The sequence below is a fragment of the Jaculus jaculus genome, chromosome 8, assembly GCF_020740685.1.
Source record: "Jaculus jaculus isolate mJacJac1 chromosome 8, mJacJac1.mat.Y.cur, whole genome shotgun sequence".
Classification (NCBI taxonomy): Eukaryota; Metazoa; Chordata; class Mammalia; order Rodentia; family Dipodidae; genus Jaculus; species Jaculus jaculus.
This window is the reverse complement of record NC_059109.1, coordinates 61,845,825-61,873,055: the sequence shown is the minus strand read 5'-3', so window position 1 is coordinate 61,873,055 and position 27,231 is coordinate 61,845,825. Positions and strand designations below refer to the sequence as shown.

At 44.3% G+C, this 27,231-nt stretch overlaps 1 protein-coding gene and 1 pseudogene across 4 annotated transcripts in view; one reads left to right on the top strand and one right to left on the bottom strand.

Annotated features, from left to right (window-relative positions):
* The window catches only part of Scg5 (secretogranin V), a 67,518-nt gene that overhangs the window by 9,615 nt on the left and 30,672 nt on the right, over positions 1-27,231 (top strand). The window lies entirely within an intron of this gene.
* Positions 18,902-19,025, bottom strand: LOC123463232 (annotated as a pseudogene).

Genomic DNA, 27,231 nt, shown 5'->3' with positions numbered 1-27,231 from the left:
GTCATTTCTAATGCATTAATACTTTTAGGTGGATTTATATAGTCTTGATTTTTAGTGTTTCTTGTGTTATAATGTATATATTTTTGCATCTTGGATTAAGTTAATGCTTGGATTTTCTAGCTAGCTGGGTATTCTTAGCTGTATCAATTGATCTGATATTACCTGTCTTCAGGATAGGAGCTTAAGGTGTTAGGTGTGGTTCTTAAGACTCTCAGAGTATCTACAAAGGTGTTCCTAGGGGTTGAGTTTGCCTGCTGTAGGAGTATTCAAGTAGGCTGAGTGGAATAAAATTTAGGTAGGTTCTAAAATTTAACTAAACACTGTTCACATTCAATCAAAAACAGCACCAATTGTTTATGTAAGAGTAGGTATTATAATAACCAGATCCTCTACCAATAAAGAGGTTAAGATTTCTGGTCTGTTGAGGGATCCAAGTCAGCTTGTGACCTAGTGAGACCCTTCCCTGGTACAATCCCAGTTACCTTTTTGGATGATTTTCGACTAAGTCAAGTTGCTGGCTGGGTCGTTGGGCTGCTGTCCTGATTTCTGGAGCTGGGCACTGGCCATTCTTGCGGGGTAAACCGAGCCTGGCAACTGTGGCCCTGCAGATCAGCACCCCCTCTGCTGGAACTGCTATTGCTGCCGCTGAAGGTGCTGCTGCTGGATCCATTGCCACTGCTGCTAAAGCTGCTGCTGTTGGATCCGCCGTTGCTGCTGCTGAGGCTGCTGGATCTGCCACTGCTGCTGCTGCTGTAGCTGCCACTGCTAGATCCCCCGCTGCTGCCTCTGAAGTTGCTACTGCTGGAACCGCCATTGCTGCAGCTAAAGCTGCTGCTGCTGGATCTGCTGCCCCTGGGGCCGCTGTTGCTGGTGCAGGAGCCGCTGCTGTTGCTGCAGGTCTCTGCTCCTGCTTGGATCCCGCTGTCGGCTCATGTTGGCGTGGCTGGGTCCCAGGACCACTGCTCTGTTCGCTGGAGCTGGGCACAGGCGGTGGGGGAGTGGAGGGATCCAATGCTGCTGTAGTTCTCTAGCTGTTCCATGTGTTTTTCTACCTTGTGATCTGCTCCTTTGTTGTTCACTGCTGCTCTCCCTTCACGTTTCTAGAGTTTGCGGAGAGCGCGGTGTGAGTGGAAGCTCCCCTCACCTGGCTGTTCCTGCGGCTCAAGCCGAGCCTGGCAGCTTTGTGGTGCGCTGCCGCCATGGTCAGCAGACTGGCCGGGGCTGCTTTTGCCGGCCTGTGCGGGCTCTGGATGCTTGGATCTCTTTTACTTCTCTGCTGCTGTTTCAATTTCCTATACACCTCGCTTTTTAGTAAAAGTGTGTATTTTTCTGAGTTTTTTTGATCTTTTCCCCCCTAGGCTGCTTTGGTGTGGTACCTACGTTGCCATCTTAACCAGAAGTCCTGCAAACTACTTCTTAATGTACAGGTTTTATTGCTTTTCTAATGTTGCCTTTTCATATTAAGTTCTCCTGGGCTTAGTCCTGGACCAATGACTTTTTTTTTGTTGTTGTTTTTTCAAGGTAGGGTCTCAGTCTAGTCTAGGCTGACCTGGAATTCACTATGTAGTCTCAGGGTGGTCTCAAACTCATGTGATACTCCTACCTCTGCCTCCCAAGTGTTGGGATTAAAGGTGTGTGTCACCATTCCCAGCCCAGCCACTTTCTTATTCTCATTTCTAGCTAGATGAGTCCATTTACTGTCTTGACTCTAATCACTGGTTACTGTTTGTATTTCTAGATGAAGCTTCTTTCTTATCTATCATAGACTTACCAACTTAACTGTGCCTTTATCCTGATTACTCTACCCTATGCCTCCCCCAACTTGTTTAAGGCATTCTTTTCTGTCTACATGAATATTTCTACTTCCTATTCATATCTGCAAGCTAGAGGCCTTGAGTAATCTGCTGTATCTCATGTACCATGCCCAAATTATAAGCAATTTATTCAATTTTTATCTCTAAAATATGTCAACTCATTTTTTTATTTTGGATTTTTTGAGGTAGGGTTTCACTCTAGCTCAGGCTGACCTGGAATTCACTATGTAGTCTCAGGGTGGTCTTGAACTCATGGCAGTCCTTCTACCTCTGCCTCCCAAGTGCTGGGATTAAAGGTGTGAGCCACCATGCCTGGTTTATGTCAACTTTTGTATTGTTTTACCATGAGACCAGGTCTCTCCCTCAACCTGGAGCTGTTTTGGTCATTGGTCAGCAAGCCCCAGAAATGCTCAGGTCTTTGTCCCCCACAGGTTAGGACTTCAGATGTGCATGATCATACTTAGCTTTATATGTATGCTTTGGGGAAAATTTGAGTGTTCCCAGGCAAGCCTTCATGCTTAAGCAGCAAACATTATTAGCCTCTGAGCCATCTCCCCAGCCCATATCCTTGGTTTTCTTCCTCTTAAAAAACTATTTTTTCCCTCTCAAAAAACTTTTGTTTTGATTCTTGAGGTAGGGTTTTAAATTAACCCAGCTGACCTGGAACTCACTGTGTAGTATCAGGGTAACCTTGAACTCAGGGAGATTCTCCTACCTCTGCCTTCCCAGTGCTGGGATTAAAGGCATACACCACCACACCCAGTTTAAAAAACTTTTTATTGACAGCTTCCATAAGTATAGACCATAAACCATGATAATTTTCACCCATTCCTCTATTCTCTCCCTCTTAAATCCACCCTCCTTTGAATCCCTTTTTCTTTCCAATTAGTCTCTGCTATTCTGATGTCATTATTTTTCCCCTGGTATTATGCAGGTCTTATATAGGTTGGCACTGTGGAATCATGAATATTTTAGCCATTTTGTGTCTGGAAGATAGTAGTAGAAGTCATCCGCCTATCCTGGCTCTTACATTCTTTTACTACCTCTTCCACAGTGGGCCCTGGGCCTTGGAGGTTGTGATAGAGATGAGATGTCGCACTTAGTGCAGATCACTCCTCTGTCACTTCTCAGCATTATGGTGGTCACTGCCATCTGAAAAGAGAAGCTTCTCTAAACAAAAGTGAGAGGACATGAACATATGGGCATAAATATAAAAATGGCTTAGAGGGCAGTTTGGTGGGCATAATATATGCATTTAGCCAGACCATAGCCATAGTCTCTTTTTCTTAACCCTCATCCTGTATCTGGGTCAAGTTCCCATTGTCTCTGGCATTGATTTCTGAAGCTAGCCTTTTACTCTCTTCCTGCGTCTGCTTTTGCAGAGTTGGTGGGTGTTTGAACATTTAAATTTGATCATTGTCATCCCATGATTTAAATGAAACCAGTGAGTTCCCATACCCTGAATAAAAATACCTGTTCCTGCCTTGCATGCCGTGATGCACACCTTCAGCAAGCCTTCCCCCATTTCTTTAGAACCTGCCTGCTCTGCCCCACCTCTCGCCATCCCTCCGTCACACCCACATCTTCCTCCCCAGGGCTGCCACATGGGCCTGTTCCTTCCACTGCATAGGCTGTATCTTGCTGTTCGCTTTCAAAGTCTCCCACTTAGAGAGGCCTGCCTACCTGCTCTACCTGTTTAGTGGTCCCCATTTTGTGCTACCTTGTCCTTTTCTTAAGTTCCATAATTATTTTGTCATTTACAACTAATGTTCATTCTGTTGCTTATTGTCTCCATCCCCTGGAGTGAAAGCTTTGTGATGTGTCTCAGAATTATTTCTTTTTGTCAAGATACATAGTAGATAATTCAGTAAATATTTGAGAGATGAATTATCAAATCAGGAAAATTAGTTTATATGGCCACCATATATATGTAAATATCATTTGATTTCTGGATCTGTCAGTTCAAGCTAAATATTCCATTAAATTTTTTTTTTTTTCAAAGTAGGGTCAGGCTGACCTGGAATTCACTTTATAGTCCCAGGCAGGCCTAAAATTCAGAGCATCCTCCTCTCTTTGCCTCCCTGAGTGCTGGGATTAAAGGCATGTGCCACCAAGCTCCGCTAAGAGCATCTTTTAAAATGTATAAATCTTGACCCAAGGCAAGACAAACACACAAAGTAAAAACTATTAAAACAATGATGTTGTGTAAAGAACAGAGCATGAGCTTTGATGACAAGGGCAGCTGACTGCACCATGGCCATACTGTTTCTTAGCTGAGATCTTAACTTCTGGAGGCTTGGTTCTCTCATGGATAAATTGACGCTTTCCTGTCCACTCTCACTCTCCCATGCCGTCAGTGGAGTTGTTAGTGACTGACCATGACGTGCCTCCTCCTTTCTGCACTAGGAAAAACATGTTTTAAATCTGAGGCAGGATCTCACTCTAACCCAGGCTGACCTGGAACTCACTCTGCTGTAGCCCTGATTGGCCTCCAACTCATGGTGATCCTTCTGCCTCCAGCCTCTCAAGTGCTAGATTATAGGTGGAGCCACCATACCTATACATTAAAATTTAATTTAAAAATTTTAAATTAAATTAAATTAAAAATTTTTAATTATCGGTTTGGAGAGTCACCAAAATTGCTTAAAAACAATTTAAATCTTTCTTAAAAATTACTTATGGGCTGGAGTGATGGCTCAGCAGTGAAAGGCACTTGCATGTAAAGTCTGACAGCCTGGGTTCAGTTCCTCTATACTCATGTAAAGCCAGATGCACAAACTGCCCCATGCATCTAGAGTTTGTTTGCAGTGGCAAGAGGCCCTGGCATGCCAATTTTCTCTATATCTGTCTGTCTATCTCTCTTTGTGTCTGTCTCTGTCTTTTCTCTCTCTGGCTCTTTCTCTCTGCTTGCAAATAAATAAATGTTTTTAAAATTATTTATTTGCCTGTGTGTGTGTGTGTGCACACACACACACATGCACAACAGAGCCTCTTGCCACTGCAAACAAACATCAGATGCATCCAGCTTACATGGGTGGCTTGGGAATTGAACTCATGTCGGCAGGCTTAGTAAGCAAGTGCCTTTCACTGCTGAGCCATCTTTCTAGTTTCCCCCGCCCCACAGATTTTAAATCTTTAATGGCTTGCCCTGATTTTGTTTTTCTATTGTTTGTTTTGAGATAGAGTCTCATGTGGCCCTGACTGACATCAAATTAGTTGTATAGCTGAGGATGACCTTGATCCCCCAGCTTCTTCCGGAGTGGAGGGTTTTGGAGTTTGTTCTTCACTGCTTGTTTGATTAGCAGCAAGGCTTAGCCTTACTGCACCTTCAATTTCAGCAGTGCCCATCCTCCACCCCCACCCCAGGCTCACAGTTGCTTACTGAGCCTTGTGACCTGACCATATAGCTACTATGGTTATTTTGTTCCTAGACACAAGGACAACTACCAGCTGCCCAAGGGATAGATTCAGAGAGACACTTCTAGATGATGGAGACATTGAGTGTTGCAGTCTCTTTCTCATTGCTGGCACAAAGCACCTGACCAAAAGCAGCTTATGAAAGGAAAGGATTTATTTTGTCTTACAGACTCAAAGGGACACTCCATGATGACAGGGAAAACGTGGCATGAGCAAAGGTTGGACATCACCTTCTGGCCAATACCAGGTGGACAACAGCAGCAGGAAAGTGTGCCAGACACTGACAAGGGGAAGCTGGCTAAAACGCCCATAACCCACCCCAGCAATTCACCACATCCAGGAGGCTCCAATTCCCAAACTGCCATCAGCTGGGACCTAGCATGCAGAACACATAAGTGTATGTGGGACACCAAAATCAGACCACCACAGGGAATAAAAACCATCTCTGGGGCTGGAGAGATGGCTTAGTGGTTAAGCGCTTGCCTGTGAAGCCTAAGGACCTTGGTTCAAGGCTCGATTCCTCAGGACCCACTTTAGCCAGATGCACAAGAGGGCGCACGCATCTGGAGTTCGTTTGCAGTGGCTGGAAGCCCTGGCGGGCCCATTCTCTCTCTCTCTCTCTCTGTTGCTCTCAAATAAATTAAAAAAAAACAAAACAAAACTATCTCTGCCAGCTAACACTGATACTGGATTTGGATAAACCAAGCTAAGACTGAATGTTAACAGATTCACATAAAAAAATTGGTCCACATACCAACTGTTCCTTTTTCCATATTTTAAGTCACCAGATACCTAACATTGTGATAACACAAATTATTAAACAATTAAGACAGAAATGTATATAAATATACATGGCTTCAAATAATTTTAAACTTACATTGCTAAACATAAAAATACCAAAATGTTTTTGGAGAACTAACTAAAAATTTTTTAAATAAATTTTTTTAAATAAAAAATAATTAAAAGTAAAAAAAAAATAAAAGTGAGAACGGCTTCACAGAGAATTGAGAAAAAAAAAATAAAGAGAAACAAGATTGTTTTATTACTGATACCAAGTAGAAAAATACTCCTTTGTAATGTAACTTATTTACAAGGCAGGTAGGGCTGGGCATGGGGGCGCACACCTTTAATCCCAGCATTTGGGAGGCAGTGGTAGGAGGATCACTACGAGTTTGAGGCCACCCTGAGACTACATAGTGCATTCCAGGTCAGCCTGGGCCTTAACTTGAAAACCAAAAAAAAAAAAAAAAAGCGTAGGGTCTGAGGAGCCTCTACTTGGTAGGTGGTTAAAAGAGTTGCAGTACTCCTATCCTGCCACACATAGGAAATAGTTGCCTCTATTCAAAAGCTACAGGGAGGAGTAGAATGGAAGCACAGTGGAAGAGTCTTTTTAAAATTCTCTACAGTTGGAAAGAACAGGAATAGTGCTGCTCAGAGCTAGATATCTTGTCTAAACTCTGTTACTAGGTTATCCTCATTCCAGAGGAATCGATGAGACCATGAGTTTGTGGCTCTCTGTTGGAGCCTTCCGCTTAGCTCATGTCCTCTGCGGTTACCCTGAGAAAACCTCAAGCTGAAATGACTTTCAGTTTTGTTGTGTGAATCAGTTCCATGAGTAATAATAATAAATTCAGAAAGCTAGATTTGGTGGTGCAGGGTAGGGAAGAGGAAAATAGTTCATTTCCTTTGTGTTGAAGGTGTTCGCAGGCATTTGGGAAGAGACGTGCTAAAGTTCCTTAGATGTGCATAGTGTGAGAGAGGTACCTGAGTGAAGAGAGCGCTTTCTGTACCCACCCTGTGTTAGTGATGGCCAATGCTATGGCATGGATGAGGTGGCCATGGTGAGTACCCCAGAAGACAGAGCCCCTAAGGTGAAGACCTGGGGGGCTGCATACTAAAAGGTCAAACAGACAAAACAGAATTTTCCAAAGGAACTGAGAGGGCTAGGGAGATGACTCAGTGGTTAAAGGTGCTTGCTTGCAAAGCCTGCTGGTCTGGGTTCAAGTCCCCAGCACCTTCATAAAGCTAGAAGCAACGTGGGAAAGCCAGAATCAAAGTGGCACATGCACCTTTGATCTCAGCTTGCCCACGACAGTGGGAAGATTGAATACAAATACCTCAAGTTTTTGTCTAATCCCTTCATCCTTTCCACTTTGCACTGGATTCACATGGGAGGTTTGGCAGGGGGAAAAATCTAAGCAGTGGGCACTGAGGACTTAATCTCCCTTTATTCCTTCCCACCGACCTTGTCCGGGTTTGCCAAGGCTCCTGGTTTTGGTGTGAGCTCACCCGAGTTCCTCATGTGCATCAGCTTCTGACATTTATCTCCCCAGGCATATTTGTCTGCAAGTCCAGAGTGTTTAAACTGGACCCTGTTTCATGTCACTTGAGACATGCCATCTATAGAAAGATGGACCCCACAAGTGATGTGCTGAGTCACTGGGAAGGTGCAGGCAGTGATTTTCCACAGATAACTGTCACATGGAGTAGGCATATGGAGGAGACCTAAGAGTGATGATGAAATTTTACATAAAATTGTATGGCTTGTAAGAATACTTTCATATAACCTGTCTTATTATTTGATATAACCTTTATATAAAGTTAGCCAGGCATGGTGGCACATGACTTTAATTGCAGCACTCGGGAGGCAGAGGTGGGAGATTCTCTGTGAGTGAATTCCAGGTCAGCCTGGGCTAGAGTGAGACACTGTCTCATGGGCTGGGGAGGGAGGGGGAAGAAAGCTTAAAGTTACCAGTTACCCACAATGGCTTGAATTTTACAAATTAGTAAGCAAGCCAGTGTTGTGAGGTTTGAGCATACCTCTCCATGCGGACTTGTGTAACTCTGTGATATGTAGCTTTGATACTGGAGCGATGCTGGGAGCCGTGGTAAAATGCATGTGGGTTTGGGTGGGTGGCACTTCAGGGATATGGAGCTACAGGAAGCTAATCTGACAAGCTGCCTCTCGAAACAAATTGGTGCAAATAAATACCTTGGGCACCACAGTTCTTTAAGACTTATTGCAGCAGGCTGGAAGGGTTTAGCAGGCCACAGTTTGGCCCAGAGATTAGAAATTGAGCATGCACTTTTAGCCATGCTGTGCCAGGTGATTCCCTTGGAAGGAGGAGCTTGTGGTACTGGGGCTGGAGGGTACAGCTGGCATGAAGTGCTCTGAGAAGTCCAAGGATTCTAGCTGTAGCTCAGACCAGCCATGAAGCTGGAAGCAAGTCTCTACTCCTACAAGGTTTCATTTCCCAGTCGAAAAATGAATCTAAGCTGCTCAGTCCATCTCACAGGGTTGATGAGGCAGCCAGATTAATTGATGTGTATTAAAGCATTTTGAAAAAAAGGAACTATTCTGCAAACACAGAGCATCTTATTTTGCAGTGCTAAGGATCAAACCCAGGCCCATATACTTGTTAGGCAAATGCCGTACCACTGAGTGACCCCCCCCAGCCTCCAAAACACCAGTCCCATGTTTGCTGTTTCTTTTGTTCTACCGTATTTATTTCCAGTTGTAAATGTCTTAAGCATTCAAAGATGGTTGTATCTCACTGTTCCCTGTGGCTTTATGCCTATCTTGGCTTAGGTGAACCACCCCAATAGTTGCATATCTAGCCTTGGATGACTCAGTACCCATGGCCGTAGAAACTTCTCTGCTTCCTGTAAACTTGGAATGTGTTAACCTTGAGAGTTAGGACCATGGGGTGATAGTGAGGATGAGAAATTTGTGAAGATGACTCTTCCTTACTCATATTTGTCTTCCCATTGCTTGCCCTTGTGACCTTATCAGTATTATGTTTTGCCACAAAATATGTTGTCAAAGTAGATTTAATGTCAAGAAGATTTATTTCATCCGATGCCAAGCCAAGAGTGAGACATGGCCGCTGGAGACAACAGTGGAAGAAAAGTGTGCAGATGGTAAGAGAGCTTGCCTATAGTGGATTGAAATCACACTGTCCACTTGCTAGTATCTCTGGCAGCTTACAGTGTTTGAGCCATGTGCCATCCAAGTACCTTCTCTTGCATCTACTTGCATCTCCACTTTTGTTCACTCCAGTGATTATCTGGTGCCCACTTGTGTCAGAAATTGTGGTCATTGGTCTAATTTGCCAACGTAGGATTTTTTAAAAACAAATGAGGGCTGGAGAGATGGCTTAGCGGTTAAGCACTTGCCAGTGAAGCCTAAGAACCCTGGTTCGAGGCTCAGTTCCCCAGGACCCATGTTAGCCAGATGCACAAGGGGGCGCACGCATCTGGAGTTTGTTTGCAGTGGCTGGAAGCCCTGGTTTACCCATTCTCTCTCTTTCTCACTCTCTCTGCCTCTTTCTCTCTGTCACCCTCAAATAAATAAATAAAACTGAACAACAACAAAAAAAACAAGTGAAAAATCAGACATCATTTTATTTTTAGCTGTTTGTGAAAATTACTCTGCTCAGAGGCATTGAATGGCCTTATAAGAAACTAGGACTGGGCAGGGTGGTAGGCTGCTTTCCTCCTTACTGCCTATTCCCAGTAGGCATTTCCCAGTGGTCTTCAACCAGAAGCATCTGAAGGTGTAAAAATGATGGAACATAAACCTGGGCGTGGTGGCGCACACCTTTAATCCTGGCACTCGGGAGGCAGAGGTAGGAGGATTGCTGTGAGTTTGAGGCCACCCTGAGACTACATAGTGAATTCCAGGTCCTGGGCTACAGTGAGACCCTACCTCGAAAAAACCAAAGCTTTAGTAGTGCCTCACTCTGAAGAGTAGGCTGGCTAAATGAGGAGCAGGACCCATCGCTATCTCCTGTTGTGAATCCAACCTGGGTTGTTAGGCTTCGCAGGTAAGCACCTTAACTGCTGAGTCGTTTCTCCAGTCCCCATGACACTTTAAAGGGGGTTTGGTATGCAGAGGGTGGCAGTTCAGCACATAGGAGGAGGAAGTTTCTCATCAGCTTTTGGCCTGAACAATACAGAGGAACACTGACCCAGAGGCTGAAATAACCATGTTGCAGGACCCTCCCTGCAGGGAGCTCCGCTGCTTCTTTCTCCAAGTCCAAGTTTTTCTTTGCATGAGGCAAAGAGTGTAGGTGAGTGGACAGCCAGTGTAGGCTGCTGGCCTGTCCCGCAGAGGCTCAAGGGACCTTCCTTATGCCATCCTTCTGGTAGGACAGCTCAGCAGGCCTGTGCCAACAAGCTCTGCACAGTTTGGATAAAATGTGCATGACTAATGTTTTCCTCCCAAGCAGCAGGAACGAATGGTCCTGCTGGGAAGAATTCCTTTGCTGTAGGCTACCAAAGATGTCTGTCTCCTGAACGGAACTAGTGAGTCTCTTTTGTCTCTTTCTTTTCATTCCCCCAGCAGATGAGGGGGGGGGGCATTGGTTGAGGCTGTCCAGACTGAATAGTTCTTGGTCACTGAAGTGTGTAAAAACATGGCAACGACGCAGGTGCTGTTGTCTGTAAGTGTTTCCGAAGGAAAAGGAAAAAAGAGCAGTTATTCTGACAGTACACTGATACTTTAAAGATTTTTCTTTCAATATGAGGTCAGTGAATAGTACTTTTGGCCTTCATCTCATATTTAACTAGGTCTTCATACAGCACACTGGAGCCTGTTAAGAGCCTCTGGCTTTTTTGTTTTTCTTTTTATAGACAAAGTTTTGGTGCCTAGGGGTCTGGGCCATGGACAACAAGACATGCCTGCAGGCAGGGAATGGCCAGCTTGCTCCTAGCTAGTCAGATTCCGTGACTACAGGAAATTATCCATACAGACATAGTTCCCTCCTGCAGCCTGTGCACCCCACCCAAGCCTTTTACCTCTGCCTCAGGGTGCCTGTGCTCAGGGCAGGCATGAGAGTGTGTGTGAGTGATTCTCAGCCTGTCTTCAGGCTAGACACAGGGGCTGAGAGGTGCCTGGCAGAGTCTGTCCTGCTCTTTCACATAGTAACTGTTTGAGGGAGAAGCAATAAGAATGAGGGTCTCTTAGTTTGCTCACAAAGGAACATTTTTCATGTCTAGAAACAGGTCTATAGAATTTGCTCACGAGAGGAGAAAATGCAAGTAACCTAAATGGCTGAATGAGCTCAGATGGCTTACATGTGGCTATGTGCATGAGAGGTCAGTGCAGGATACCAACCTTGATGTGGCACCTCTCAGACACTCTTCTGTATAGGCTTCTGACTTTTGGGTCAGGAGATCTGCTTTTTAATTGTATTACCCAGGTGCTTAGAATATATGTGCCCATGAGTTTATATGAGTCAATATTGTAGACTCAAGAATTCCTTGGCTGGAGAGATTGCTTAGTAGTTAAAGGTACTTGTTTGTAAAGACTGACAGCCTGGATTTGATTCCCCAGTACCCACATAACGCCACTACACAAAATGGTGCATGTAGCTGGAATTTGTTTGCAATGGCAAGAGGCCCTGATATGCTCATTCCCGCTTCTGTCTCCTTGCAAATAAATTAATAAACCCCTTCACACAATATCTAAGTTCTGAAAGCTGGGGGGGGGGCACACCAGATCTTACCTAGCTTCAAAATTATATTTGAGGCCAGACGTGGTGGCACATGCCTTTAATCCTAGCACTTAAGAGACAGAGGTGGGAGGATTGCTGGGAGTTTGAGGCTACCCTGAGACTACATAATGAATTCAAGGTCAGCCTGGACTCAAGCAAGACACTAGTTTGGACCACCCAAAAAATTATATTTGAAATGCCTACTTGAGATATAATACAAAGTTTAAAACACTATTAATAATACACAGCTAAAGGAAATGGAAAATTGACTAGTAGTGGTTCTAGGGAAAGAAAACTAATGCTTATTTTTTATCTACTATATGCTAAACACTTTCTATGTTAACTCTTTTGTCTTCAGAAATCTTGTGGATAGCCAGGTGTGGTGGTGCACACCTTTAATCCCAGCACTCGGGAGGCAGAGGTAGGAGGATCACCGTGAGTTCAAGGCCACCCTGAGATTACATAGTTAATCCAGGTCAGCCTGGGCCGGTGTGAAACTCTACCTCGAAAAACCAAAAAAAAAAAAAAAAAAAAAAAAAAAAAAAAGAAAAGAAATCTTGTGGATAAACCAGGTGTGGCGGTGCATGCCTTTAATCCCAGCACTCAGGAGGTAGAGGTAGGAGGATTGCCATGAGTTCAAGGACACCTTGAGACTACATAGTGTATTCTAGGTCAGCCTGTGCTAGAGTGAGACCCTACCTCGAAAAAGATTAAAAAAACACACACAAAAACCCAAGCAAGAAATCTTGTGCATGGAGGCGGGTGTAGTGGCACATGCCTTTAATCCCGGAACTCTGGAGGCAGAGGTAGCAGGATCACTGTAAATTCCAGACCAGCCTGGGACTACAGAGTCCAGGTCAGCCTAGGCTAAATACCCTACCTCAGAAAAATAAAAAAGAAAGAAAGTGAGAGAGGGGGAAAGAAAAAAAAAGTGAAAGAAAGGAAGGAAGGAAGAAAGAAATCTTGTGGCTTGGTTCTGTTTTACAAGAGGAAGTTGAAGTTCAGAGTGAGCAAGGTTGGACAGCTACAGAGTGGCATATACAGATTCAGGTCATATTTGACTCAGGTGCAGGATTCATTATTTTACCTTTGGCATTCCGACATCTGAGGGACAAAATTGCATTGATAGGGCTGCATCCCTGGCCTACTTCCACAAGAGGGCACTAGATCTCCCCTAGTTGAGAATCAGAACTGTCTCTAGATAATGTCAAATGTTCTTGCTGTCTCCTGCTGAGCAGCATTGTTTTGGAGGCTCTATCTTGCCTGCCTATCTATCTATCTATCTATCTATCTATCTATCTATCTATCTATCTATCTATCTATCATCTGTCTATCTGACATCTATCTATGTATCTATCTATCTGACATCTATCTATCATCTATGTATGTATGTATGTATGTATGTATGTATGTATGTATGTATGTATCTACCTACCTACCTACCTACCTACCTACCTACCTACCTATCTGCCTGTCTGCCTGCCTATCTATCTCTATGTATCTATCATCTATCTATTTTTGTTTTCACTACACACTTAAAGTGAGATTTGGGGAAAAACTTTAAGGACACAAAAATTATGGTTAAGGACTAGAGAGATTGCTTAGTGGTTAAGGCATTTGCCTGCAAAGCCAAAGAATCCCGGCTCAACTCTCTAGGACCCGTGTAAGCCAGATGCACAAGGGGACGCACACATCTGGAGTTTGTTTGCAGCAGTTAGAGGCCCTGGCATGCCCATTCTCTCTCTGTCTCTGTCTCTCTATCTCTCAAATAAATAGATAAATAAAATATATTTTTAAAAATACAGTTAAGCCTTTTTATTATTAAAGTAATAAAAGCCGTTGTGCATAATTTGAAAAAATAAAAACAATTGTATATAATATTACTACTTTAGATTTTCAATTTTTTTGTTTTTTGAGGTAGGGTTTCACTCTAGCCTAGGCTGGCCTGGAATTCACTATGTCGTCAGTCTCAGGGTGGCCTTAAACTCACAACAATCCTATCTCTGCCTCCCAAGTGCTGGGATTAAAGGCATGTGCCACTACGCCCAGCCTAGATTTTCAAAATTTGATCTTTTTTCTTTGTACACATATAGGTTTTTGTATAAAAACTTAGAAATCATGTTGCCAATATTTTAACTTGATTTTTGCTTACCATTATAGCCAGAGCCGTTTCTTTACTCCTAACAAATCAGTGTTGTTACGCACATGGGGTGACACAGGAGCGCAGGGTGGCACATGCACACGGGGTGACACAGGAGCACAGGGTGGCACACGCACACGGGGTGACACAGGAGCGCAGGGTGGCACACGCACACGGGGTGACACAGGAGCGCAGGGTGGCACACGCACACGGGGTGACACAGGAGCGCAGGGTGGCACACGCACACGGGGTGACACAGGAGCGCAGGGTGGCACACGCACACGGGGTGACACAGGAGCGCAGGGTGGCACACGCACCCGGGGTGACACAGGAGCGCAGGGTGGCACACGCACCCGGGGTGACACAGGAGCGCAGGGTGGCACACGCACCCGGGGTGACACAGGAGCGCAGGGTGGCACACGCACCCGGGGTGACACAGGAGCGCAGGGTGGCACACGCACCCGGGGTGACACAGGAGCGCAGGGTGGCACACGCACCCGGGGTGACACAGGAGCGCAGGGTGGCACACGCACACGGGGTGACACAGGAGCGCAGGGTGGCACACGCACACGGGGTGACACAGGAGCGCAGGGTGGCACACGCACACGGGGTGACACAGGAGCGCAGGGTGGCACACGCACACGGGGTGACACAGGAGCGCAGGGTGGCACACGCACACGGGGTGACACAGGAGCGCAGGGTGGCACACGCACACGGGGTGACACAGGAGCGCAGGGTGGCACACGCACACGGGGTGACACAGGAGCGCAGGGTGGCACACGCACACGGGGTGACACAGGAGCGCAGGGTGGCACACGCACACGGGGTGACACAGGAGCGCAGGGTGGCACACGCACACGGGGTGACACAGGAGCGCAGGGTGGCACACGCACACGGGGTGACACAGGAGCGCAGGGTGGCACACGCACACGGGGTGACACAGGAGCGCAGGGTGGCACACGCACACGGGGTGACACAGGAGCGCAGGGTGGCACACGCACACGGGGTGACACAGGAGCGCAGGGTGGCACACGCACACGGGGTGACACAGGAGCGCAGGGTGGCACACGCACACGGGGTGACACAGGAGCGCAGGGTGGCACACGCACACGGGGTGACACAGGAGCGCAGGGTGGCACACGCACACGGGGTGACACAGGAGCGCAGGGTGGCACACGCACACGGGGTGACACAGGAGCGCAGGGTGGCACACGCACACGGGGTGACACAGGAGCGCAGGGTGGCACACGCACACGGGGTGACACAGGAGCGCAGGGTGGCACACGCACACGGGGTGACACAGGAGCGCAGGGTGGCACACGCACACGGGGTGACACAGGAGCGCAGGGTGGCACACGCACACGGGGTGACACAGGAGCGCAGGGTGGCACACGCACACGGGGTGACACAGGAGCGCAGGGTGGCACACGCACACGGGGTGACACAGGAGCGCAGGGTGGCACACGCACACGGGGTGACACAGGAGCGCAGGGTGGCACATGCATCTGGAGTTCAGTTGCAGTGGCTAGATGCCCTGGTACCCTGGCACACCAATTCTCTCTCTCTCACATAAAAAAATCTTTAGATATGGGGCTGGAGAGATGGTTCAGCAGTTAAGGCATTTGCCTATGAAGCTAAGGACCCAGGTTCGATTCCCCAGGACCCATGTAAGCCAGATGCGCCAGGTGGCACATGCATCTGGAGTTCGTTTACAGGGCCTGAAGGCCCTGGTGCACCCATTCTCTCTCTCTCTCTTTCTCAAATTAAAAAAATATCTTTAGATAGGTAAAATGACATCTTATTGTTTAATTTGTATTTATGGCTTACCAACCACACTGAACACCTTTCTGTGCACTGGGAAGCAGTTTATTTTTCCTATTCTCTGAAATATTTTTTTTAATAAGATATGTTACTTCTTTATTAGATCTAATTGTACCTGACACTTTGAGATTTTTCTGCTATGAATTTTCACGTGCAGATTTGTAACCAAAGTTCTTTGACCTTTTTCTAGTATTAAGAGAGGGAAACTTAGGGTTAGATCTTGGAGAAGAAATGGAAGATAATGCTTGGTGATTACCAGCCAGACCTGGTGGCACACACCTTTAACTCAGGAGGCAAAGTCAGGAAGATTGCCATGAGTTAGCCTGGGTCTACTGAGTGAGATCCAGGTCAGCCTGTGTAGTTAGAGTTGAGGCCCTACCTTGGAAAAAAATAGAAACACTTTTGGGATGGAGAGATGGCTTGGTGGCTAAACGTGCTAAAGGTGCTTGCTTACAAAGCCCAAAAACCCAGGTTCAGTTCCCCAGTACCCACATAAAGCCAGATGCACAAAGTGGCATATGCATCTGAGGTTCTTTTTATTTATTTATTTGAGAGGGAAAGAAAGAGGCAGATAGATAGAGGATGGGTGCACTTGGGCCTCCAGCCACTGCAAACAAACTCCAGACACACCACCTTGTGCATCTGGCTTACATGGGTACTGGGGATTCAAACCTAGGACCTTAGGCTTTGCAGACAAGTTCCATAACCAAAAAACCATGACTCTAGCCCCCATCTAGAGTTCTTTTGCAGTGGCAAGAAGCCTGACATGCCTATTCTCTCTCTCTCACTGTCCTCAAAATAAATAAATAAACAAATAAATATGTAAAAAAAAACATTGAGTTGGCAAATACCTAAACTATCGATAATCAAGCTGTGGCATTGGAAGAACATTAAAGAATGGCTCCTGTTCACAGGCATCCACAAAGATGGAAATACAGAAGTGGAACCTGGTCCAGGATTTCCTGTGATGGTCAGCAGGTGGTGCTATCAGCCAGGAATGGAGAGATTTAATTAACAATTGGTCATGAGATACCTGAGGTGATAAGGAGCCTGAGTTCTCTTCACCCACAGAGAACACCACGGGTTGGAGTTTGTGGTTAGTTAATGATCATGTGTGGTGCACCTGTGTGTATGCTATGGGGGAGGAGAGATTGGGGCTTTTGTCTCAGCATGTGACAGCTATATAGAAATATAATTTACACACTATACAAGTTACCTGCTTAAAGTAAACAATTCCATGGTTTAAAGTAGTCACATCACAACAATTAATTTCAGAATATTTTATCACCTCAGAATGAAAACATACCCCCTTAGCTATCCCTTTCTCTCTGCCCTTTCCCCACTCCTCATTCTCTTTTCCCCAGACTCCGCAAACACTAATCTACCACTGTGTATCAAGATCTATTTGTCCTGAACTGGATCTATGAGTGGCTGCTTTCTCACTGTGCCACTGGCCTTAACCAACCCCATCACATCTTGCCTTTGTGGCAAGGAGGCATCAGGGGAGTCAGACAGACAGATAGACTAAGCAAGACTAAGACTAAGGCCGACTTAAAACAGGAGACCTTCCTACTTGGAGGAGCCTCATGAGTCACCTGGGAATGCTGTAATAAAAGACTTCTGTCCTTCAGTCCTCGCAGGAGCTCGGATTTGGTGGTTGTCTGTGATCCCAGTCCGTTGATCCCAGTGACTGCCGAGTTTCTAGCAGTGGGCAAGAGAAAGTCGGTTTTGAATAGAGACATGAGAGAAAAATGGCCTTTCCCTGCAATTGCTTGTACTTCAACTTCCCTGCCTCCTGTGCAGGCTGCGATGCTGGTTCCTGTCAAATGGTCATCTTTGACTCCGAGTGACAGCAGGGCCTGCATATCTACAGGCCATCAGAACCAATGGCATCAGCCTTATTTACTGCTCAGCTGGCATTGCAGTGTGGCATAGCAGAAAGACTACTTGATCGGAAATCTGACGCTCACCAGAATATTCCACTGACCAGTGCCTGTGGCTATTGCAAGAATCCAGTGACACATGACATGCTGCAACAGATTAGTCCATTAGGAAGGGACAAGATGGGACCCAGAGAGCATCCTGTTCAGCAGGCTCATTTCATAGTCAGTTGTGGTTGCAGAGTGCTTTGCTGAAGGTCATATGGCAGCTGTTCATAGAGATCCAGCCCTGTGTCTGAGCCACAGTCCTTTTCCTCTCCATTCCTCTTTTTCTTACTTCCCACATCCCTCTCTTGGGATTTGAAGAATCATACCCAATCACTTTTAATTTTCAGTAACTGAGGAAACCCTAGAAACTTAGCTAATGGGTGGATATTTGTTTTGAAGGAATAGGAGTTAAAATGACCACTGAGGAAGGCTTTCATGGAATGGCTTTTGAGAACAACTCAGCAGATTCAAATTTGGCAAAGCTTCAGCTTGTGCAAATTGGAAACCTGATTTAAGAAAACTACTCAAAACTTACAATTACAAAGTTAGGTCTAGGGTCTTTGACAGTCTATGCAAATAAGGGGCCCTTGTTGGCTTTACAGTCAATCCACCTGCATGAACAATCATGTGATCCCTAGTCACATGAGTTCTGACAGACTTTATGTGTACAAATAACACTTGTCCTGCTGAGAAGCAGTTCATAAACTCCATGCTTACAGAATGTAGGCCATTCTGACAACAGATATATCAGGAATACTGAAGGGAACCAAGAGGTCAAGAAGCCATTTCCCGACTCAGAAGATGAGGCACTGAGGCACAGATGTAGACGTCCTGACTGGGACTGAGCCAGGGATCATCAAGGGAGCCCAGCCTCTTTGTGTCCACTTTATTTTTATTTTATTTTTTTGTTCTTTAATAGTCACCCTTCTTCCCCTGTCTATCAAAAGGGGAGATGGATGCTGACATGAGTTAAGCCCTCCAGAGAGAGGATTTTGGATGGAAAAGATTTCAAGATTTACGTAACATCTTTGTAGTTATGGCCATCCCACCTAAAAGTCCCTTAAATCTAAATCTCTACCTTGAAATGAATCAAAGGTGTGTTCATACATCAGGGTTACTTTCCCTAAACCATGCCAATGCTGACACAATTGAATAATCTATGTCAGTGCCCAAGAAATTTATTTTATTTTGTTATGCATTTTATTAACTTTTTAAAGTTTCATTAAACTTAGAACAAGTTACAGTAAAATTTTAATTAGGTCTTATGAAAATGCTTCAACATTATGATATTGTAGCAGGGACCTTAATGACCTTAGTTGTTCTTAAGGCTCATAAAATATCACTATTGCCAGCTTTTTCTAAATTTCTGCAGAAACACATTCAGATAAGCAGATTAATTGGCTGGTTTGTTATTTTTATTCTGATAAAACAACTTTATCCATGTCTCTTTATTCAAATAATTATTTCAGCATTACCCTTTCCTCACATTTTTCAGCCTATTTCTGCCACTTTTTGAAAGTTATAACCTGAAGGCAGAGATAAATTTGAGCTCAAGAGAGGAGCCAGTTTAGTCAAGGGGGATTCTGGTATAGTTCCTCTATTATTGCTAGTTAGTTTTATTGACTTCCTGTGGAGAAGAGGCCAGTCAGTGCTGTGGAGGTGTAAGTCCCTTTAGGTAAAACCAGACATTGTCCTATAAACAAAATCACCCTTCCATTGCTGGGAGAAAGGGCAGAGCTCATTGTCACTGCAGCTTCACTGCCAGGTGGAAAGGAGCCTTATGAAACCTGGATGCACAGAGGGGCATTAAAACCATAGTGGGTTTACAACATCTTGAATGTGAGGCAGGGTTCCACATGGCTTGAGGAGTGGCTGGCTGTCTGATGTCATAACCAATCCCATCACTTGAGTGTTCCTCCCTGCTTTGAATCATACATTTCAAACATCCTCAAGAACTCTTCCCCCATAATTCCAGAACTCTTAACAAATGAATCCTAAGAACAATATAAACAAACACGCAGAAGAGAAGAAGGGTATTGAAAATGTGGTTTTAATTAAAATTTTTAGTTTCCCTTCTCAAAAGCTTGTATGTACCATTACATATGAAAAAATAAGTTACTTAGTAGAAAAGAAATAAAGGCCATTTCCATTTGAGATTGTGAATATTAAACAACTTGGCCTTGAGGAATTGCGTCAGGGCCCTTGTTATAAAGTGTTAGCCACGGCATACATAGGAATACATCATGTAATATGCACATGTTATCTGTTTATTATCCTGTGGAAAATCGACCCTGCTTGCTGTTGCGGAGTTTTCAGTAAGTAGATTACAAAGAATTCTGCAGAGGTGGAAATCCACAGAGGTAGAATTCTGCAGAGGTAGAAATCCACACAGATGGAAATCCGCAGTTAGGCTGGAACAGTAGGGAAGCTTGCCTTTCGCATTACCTTGTGACTACCCAGCCAGGCCCATTTACCTCCTTTCCCACCCAGCTGGAGCTACGGCTATTTCTCCATTCATTGACACTAGAAAACAGGGAAAGAAATGAACATTTACTAAGTGCTATGCTTGTACCAACTTACCTTTTCGATTAAATATTATCATCCTGTTTTACAGAGAAGAAAATCAATACTAAAAGAGGTAAAATTACTTGTTCATGATCACATACGCTTTTAAATTGCATGCATTACAAAATTACAAACACAGCTGACTTTTATTAAACATTTATTTTAGGCAGAATTCATGCAAAAAGCCTTAAAAAAGATTATTTTATCTTGATACTTAAGGTTGGTATAGTGGCATCATTTTATAGATGAGGTCATGCAGGCTGAGTGATGGAGCCAAGATTCAAACTCACGCAGAGATGGCAGCAGTCATGCTTCCAATGCCTGGCGCAACCCTCGCTGTACCTCCTATTCAGCCCACTGGCCATCAGACCACATGGCTCCCAAGCATGTGGAAAATGGCTGTTTGACTTGCTCTACGTCCTCAGTATGAACTACATGACACAATTTGAAGGCAATATGAAAAAAGAATGCAAGATATCTTATTGGTTGTTTTTTATATCAATTATATGATGCTAAAATGACAATTTGGATATTATGAGATAAAGTAAAATTATTTGGCTAATTTAAATTATTCAACTAATTTTTGCCTGTGCTTTTTTAACCCTCTGAAATGAAGCTACTAAACAATTTAAAATTATAGATGAGGGTTGGAGAGATGGCTTAATAGTTAAGGTGCTTGCCTGCAAAGACTAAGGACCAGGCTCCATTCCTCAGTGCCCACATAAGCCAGATGCACAAGGTGGTGCATGCATCTGGAGTTTGTTTGTAGTGGCTGAAGGCCCTGATTCACCTGTTCTCTCTCTATCTACTTCTCTCTTTCCCCTCTCTCTTAAATATAGATGTTTAAAATTACAGATGAGGCTTGCATTATATTTCTATCAGGCAGCGTTTCTATATGCAGTTCCAAAATATAAAATGATAGGTTGAAATTTTCTCAAGTTAGCACTGATTTCCATCAGTAGCCATCTTCCCAGCCCAAACCACATTTTCTTTATCCAGTTCCCTGTTGCTTGGCATCTATATTGGTTCCATAACTGAGCTATTGTGAAAAGTGCTGCAATAAACATTGATGTGCAAATATCCCTGTGACATATTGTCTTGGAGACTTTTGAGTAAATACTCAGTAGAGGTATAACTGGGTCATATGCTAGGTCTGGTTTTAATTTTTTTCTTATTTGTTTATTTGCAAACACAGAGAGAAATACAGAGAAGAAAGGCAGAGAATGGGCATGCTAGGGCCACTAGCCACTGCAAATGAACTCTAGAAGCATGTGCCACTTTGTGTATCTGGCTTACATGGGTACTGGGGAATTGAACCTGAGTCCTTAGGCTTTGCAGGCAAGTGCCTTAACCACTAAGCAATCTCTCCAGCCCCCTGGTTCTAATTTTTTGAGGAACTTCCATAGTGGCTGGACTATTTTACATTCCCACCAGAACTTTGTAAGGGTTCTCTTTTGCCCACATCCACATCAGCATTTATCATTACTTGTGGTCTTGATGACTGCTATTCTAACTGGGAGGATATGGAATCCCAGTGATGGTTTCGGTATGCATTTCTCTAGTGAGTAATAATGTTGAACATGTTTCCCGTACTTATTGGCCATTTGTACTTCATCCGTTTGGTTTTTTTGAGGTAGGGTCTCACTCTAGCACAGGCTGACCTGGAATTCACTTTGTATTCTCAGGGTGGCCTTGAAGTCACCATGATCCTCCTACCTCTGCCTCCTGAGTACTGGGATTAAAGGCGTGTGCCAACACTCCTGGCTCTAAAATTTTATTTTTATTTATTTAGTTATTTATTTGCAAGCAGAGAAAGAACAAGGCAGAGAGAATGAGCACACTAGGGCTCTAGCCTCTGCAAATGAACTCCAGGTGCATTTGCCACTTTGTTAATCTGGCATTATGCGGGTACTGGGGAATCAAGCGTGGGTCATTAAGGTTTGCAGGCAAGCGTCTTAACCTCTGAGCCATCTCTCCATCCCAAGGTATCATTTTTAAATGTGACTGTTATTTAGTGTTCTTCATCAGTATGTTTATTTTCAGTATATAGGAAAGTTACTGCTTTTTGCATGTTGATTTTGTATGCTGCCATTTTGCTGAAAGTATTTATCTGATGTCCTACTTACTTTGATTTCTGTCTACTTACCAGGATCATTACTGCCACTAGTCTTTCTCTATCTGAAATCTGATATAGCCTGCCTATCTCTTCAGCTGGTAAACCGGAGTGCTGGAATTTTGTTGTAATGTCACTGCTTTAAATTAAAATCATTGTCTCAGAAGTCCCCTAGGCTGCAGATATATTATACAGGAGTAGTGTACCATGTGTGAATTAGTGCTCATCATCATGGGATGAGAGGCATGAGAGCAGAGCAACTCGGGATAAAGGATGTCATCAGCAAGTGCAGTTTCAGAAAGGAAGGTACAGTCTGTGCCTTTAAATAATTTCCAGCATGTGAAACTTCATATTCTGACCACTTGCTAGTGTTTCTCAGATCCTTATCTAATCCCAACCACCTCTACAATTATGTCCCATTGTATTTTCAGCGATCATTCACCCCTCACACAGGTCCATTCTGACTCTTGGGTGGGTCATTTCAAACAGGAATGATAATAAAGTTTTTGGAACACCAAAAGTAGACTTTAACCCCTGTATAAAGATATGCTTGTATTTTATATAAATCAAGGAGCTGGGACATCATTTCACACAGCAAATAAAAGTTACATGAAGGAGCTGTTATGGTTAAGTTTTTTTTTTTTTTTTTTTTTTAGTTTTTCCAGGTAGGGTCTCACTCTAGCTCAGGCTGACCTGGAACTCACTCTGCATTCTCAGGGAGGCCTCGAACTCATGGCGATCCTCCTACCTCTGCCTCCCAAGTGCTGGGATTAAAGGCGTGCACCACCACGCCCGGCTTATGGTTAAATTTTGTTGTCAACTTCATGGGATTGGGAATCAAGAAAGAGATAAGCCTCCTGGGCCAGTCTGTTAAGATATTCCCAGAAAGGATTAACTGAGGAAGACATCTTTCACATAGAGTGGTTGGCCCTTCCAGTGGCAGACTGTGTGTATATAAGGAAGCTCCAAGAGAACACAGTGCCTCTTGCCTGACTGCCTGTGCTTTTCTCTGGTGTGTGCATCTATCTACCCTGTTGCCACTGTCCTTCATAGGCATTGGAACTCAGCTTCTTCAGCCTTCCAATGCCTACTGAAGACTAGTGGCTCTCCAGGAATCCTTGAGGCCTTCAATGCCAAATTGGGACTGATGAGGCATCCAGCCTCATGGACTGAGAGCTATCAGGTTCTTTAAATTTCTAGCATGAGACACCTATTGTTGGACTGCCCAGCCTGAATCCTATAAGATAATCTAGTAAATTTTCTTTATAATACATATTCATTCTGTTGGTCTGTTCCTCTAGTGAACCCTGACAGATTATGGTAACCAGAGTGATGCATGCAGAGTTGTTCTTTCTAAGGTGAGGGATAAGATCTTGCACCTGGCACCTCCTACCACTAAGAAAGAAACACAATGCCTACTGGGCATATCTGAATTTTGGAGGCAGCACATTCCTCATTCCTCACTTACATGTGTTACTCTGTCCCATTTATGGAAAGCTGCTAGTTTTTGGTGGGGCCCAGAATAGGAGGAGGCTCTCCAACAGGACCTGGCAACTGTGCAGGCTGCTCTGCCACTTGAGCCATAAGATCCAGTATGCTCAGTGGTACATGAAGTGTCAGTGGCTGATAAGAATGCTTTGGAGCCTTTGACAGGACTCCTTAGGTGAATCACAGAAGAGGCTCTTGGGATTTTGGAGCAAGGCCCTGCTGTCATCTGCAGACAACTATTTCCCTCTGAGAGACAGCTCTTGGACTTAGTGATAAATGACCATTTGACAGTGGGCCACCAAGTTACTGTGAGATCTGAGCTGCCTATCATGAGCTGGTTGTTATCCGACCCACCAAGCCATAAAGTGGAATGTGCATAGCAGCAACCCATCATCAAATGGAAGTGGTATATACATGATCAGGCCTGAGCAGGTCCTGAAAGCATGAGTAAGTTGCCCAAATGCCTATGGCTCCTACTCCTGTTACATTGCCTTCTGTCCTGAAGCACGCAGCTATGATGTCATAGGGTGTGCCCTGTGATTGACTGAGGAGTAGACTAGGGATTTATTTGCAGATGAATCTGTCCACTATGCAAGCACCACCTTGAAGAGCACAGACAGCATTACAGCTTTCTGGAGCAACCTTGAAGGACATTGGTGAAGGGTGAAGAGAAATCTTTTTTTTTTTTTCTTTTTAGTGTTGGGGATTGAACACAGACCTCATTATTGCTAGGCAAATGTTCTACCACTGAACCGTATTACCTTATGCCCAACCCCAATGAAGGGAAATCTTCACAATGGTCAGAACTTCGGGCAGTGTACATGGTTGTACATCTTGCTGAGAAGGAAAAATGGCCAGATGTGCAGACATATACTGATTCATGGGCTGTGGCCAATGGTTTGCCTAGATAGCCCAGGACTTGGATGGAGCACAACTGGAAAATTGGTGAGAAATACATTTTGGGAAGAAGATGTGGATCAGTTTCTCCAAATTGGCAATGGGCATAAAGATATTTTTGTCCCATGCAAATGTTCATCAAAAGGTGATCTCGGCAGTGGATGACTTTAATAATCAAGTAGATAAGATGACTCAATCTGTGGAGAGAAGTCAACCTCTTTCCTCAGCCATCCTTGTCATTGCCCAGTGGAACCATGAGCAAAATGGCCATGGTGTCAGGAATGTAGCTCATTCATGGGATCAACACCATGGGCTTCCACTAAGGTTGACCAGGCTACAGCTGCTGTGGAGGGTCAAGTCTGCCAGCAGCAGAGATCAACACTTAGCCCCAAATATGCAGCATTGCTTGAGGTGACCAGTCAGATTGGACCACTTTTATCATAGAAAAGGCATTGTTTTGTCTTTTTTGGAATAGATACTGGGTGTGAATTTGCTTTTATTGCTTTTGTTAAAGCTACCATCTGTGAACATACAGAATGCCTTATCCACTGTCATGGTATCCCACACAGCATTGCTTTTGACCAACAAACTCACTTCATAGTCAAGGAAGTGTGGCAGTGGGCTCATGCTCATGGAATTCACTGGTCTTGCCATGTCCTCCACCACCCTGAAGTAGCTGGCTTGATAGAACAGTGGAATGGCCTTTTAAAGAAACAGTTATAGCATCAACTGCTTAACCTGGAGGGCTGGGGATAAAGTCAGTGTCTAGTATATGATATTGTTTGTCCTATAGCCTGGATTCATAGGTCCATGAATCAAGGGGTAGAAGTGGGAATGGAACCACTTACCATCACCCCAAGGGACTCATTAACCAATTTTGTTAAAGGTAGGGTCTCACTCTAGCCAAGGCTGACCTGGAACTCATTCTGTAGTCCCTGGATGGCCTCTAGCATACAGTAATTACCTCTGTCTTTTAGTGTTGGGATTAAAGAAGGGCATGCCACCATGCCTGGATAGCCAAATTTTTGCTTCCTGTTCCAGCAACCTTATAGCTCGGCTGGGCTAAGTCTGGTTCCAGAGGGGGATTGCTTTTGCCAGGAGGCTCCAAAGACGTTCCATTGAACTGGAAGCTAAAGCTTTCTCCTGGCTACTTTGAGCTGCTGGTGCCCTTGAGTGAACAGGCTACAAAAGGAATTCCAGTGTTAGCAGGGTGATTGGTTCAGACTACTGGGGGAAATTGGGCTGCACCTGAACAGTGGAGGTAAGGAAGAGTATTCTGGAGTGCAGGAGATCCTTTAGGGTGCCTCTTAGCGTTACCATGCCCTGTGATCAAGGTCTATGGGAAACTGCCACACTCTAATGGCCTAGATCCTTCAGCAGTGAAGATGTGGGTCACTTCTCCAGGTAAAGAGTCAAGATATGCTTGCTAAGGGTGGAAGCAATCCAGAATGGGTAATAGAAAGTAGTTACAAATACCAGCGAAGGCCGCATGACCAGTTACAGAAACAAGGACTGTAATTGCCATGAATGTTTCTGTCCTATTTAAAAGGTTTTGTGCACATGTCCGTGAATATTACGATTACTTTGTTTTTCTTTCCTAGTCCTCTACTGTGTAATTAATATTGATTGAGATGTGTATTTGAGGGAAAGAATAGTGTACTTCTGGTTGAATGTAGAATAGTTATGTTAGGTGGAACTATGACCTTTAATTGTCTTCATTTAGAAATGAAGCATGACATTTAGAGATGCTGACGCATTGGAACATTGGAACCCAGTTTCACCAGCCTTTCAACATGGACTGAAGACCAGTGGTTCTCCGGGAATCCTCCAGGTCTTCAGTGCTGGATTGGGACTTCTGAGGCATCCAGCCTCATGGACTGAGCAGCTACCAAGTTTTCTGACTCTGTAGCCTGCAGACAGCTGTTGTTAGACTCCCCAACTTGTATTCTGTAAACTAACTTTAAAAATCCCCTGCATAATACATATTCAATCAGTTCTGTTCCTCTAGAGAACCCTGGCTAATATAGGAGCTAAAAGTACAAACTACCTACTTAAAGTGACCTACAAGATTCATACCTATCCTAAAAATGCTTCATTTCCAAATTCATTCATTCCTTTAACACTTTCTCTGCCTTTTTTCCATTTCTGTTTATTTTATTTATTATTGAGATGGAATATGACAGCTCAGACTGGCCTCTGTCCATGTAGCTGATGAGGACTTTGAATTTCTGGTCCTCCTATCTCTACTTCCTGAGTGCTGGGATTACAGGTGTGTACCACCATGCCTCAGTTCATGTGATGCTATCAGGGATCAGACTCAATCTTTGGGCATGTTTCATAGGTATTGATTGTACCCATTATTTTATTTTATTTATTTTGGGTTTTTTTGTGTGTACTGGGGAGACATAGGGCTTGTGTGACTGCAGGAAAATTAAATTCATCAAATAAAATTTGAACTTTTACAAATGAGTAAACAGCCAAAACAAACACACTTTAGAAAAAAAGGGACATATTTGCCTTTTGAAAAGCAAGTAATGCCTAAGCAAAATAC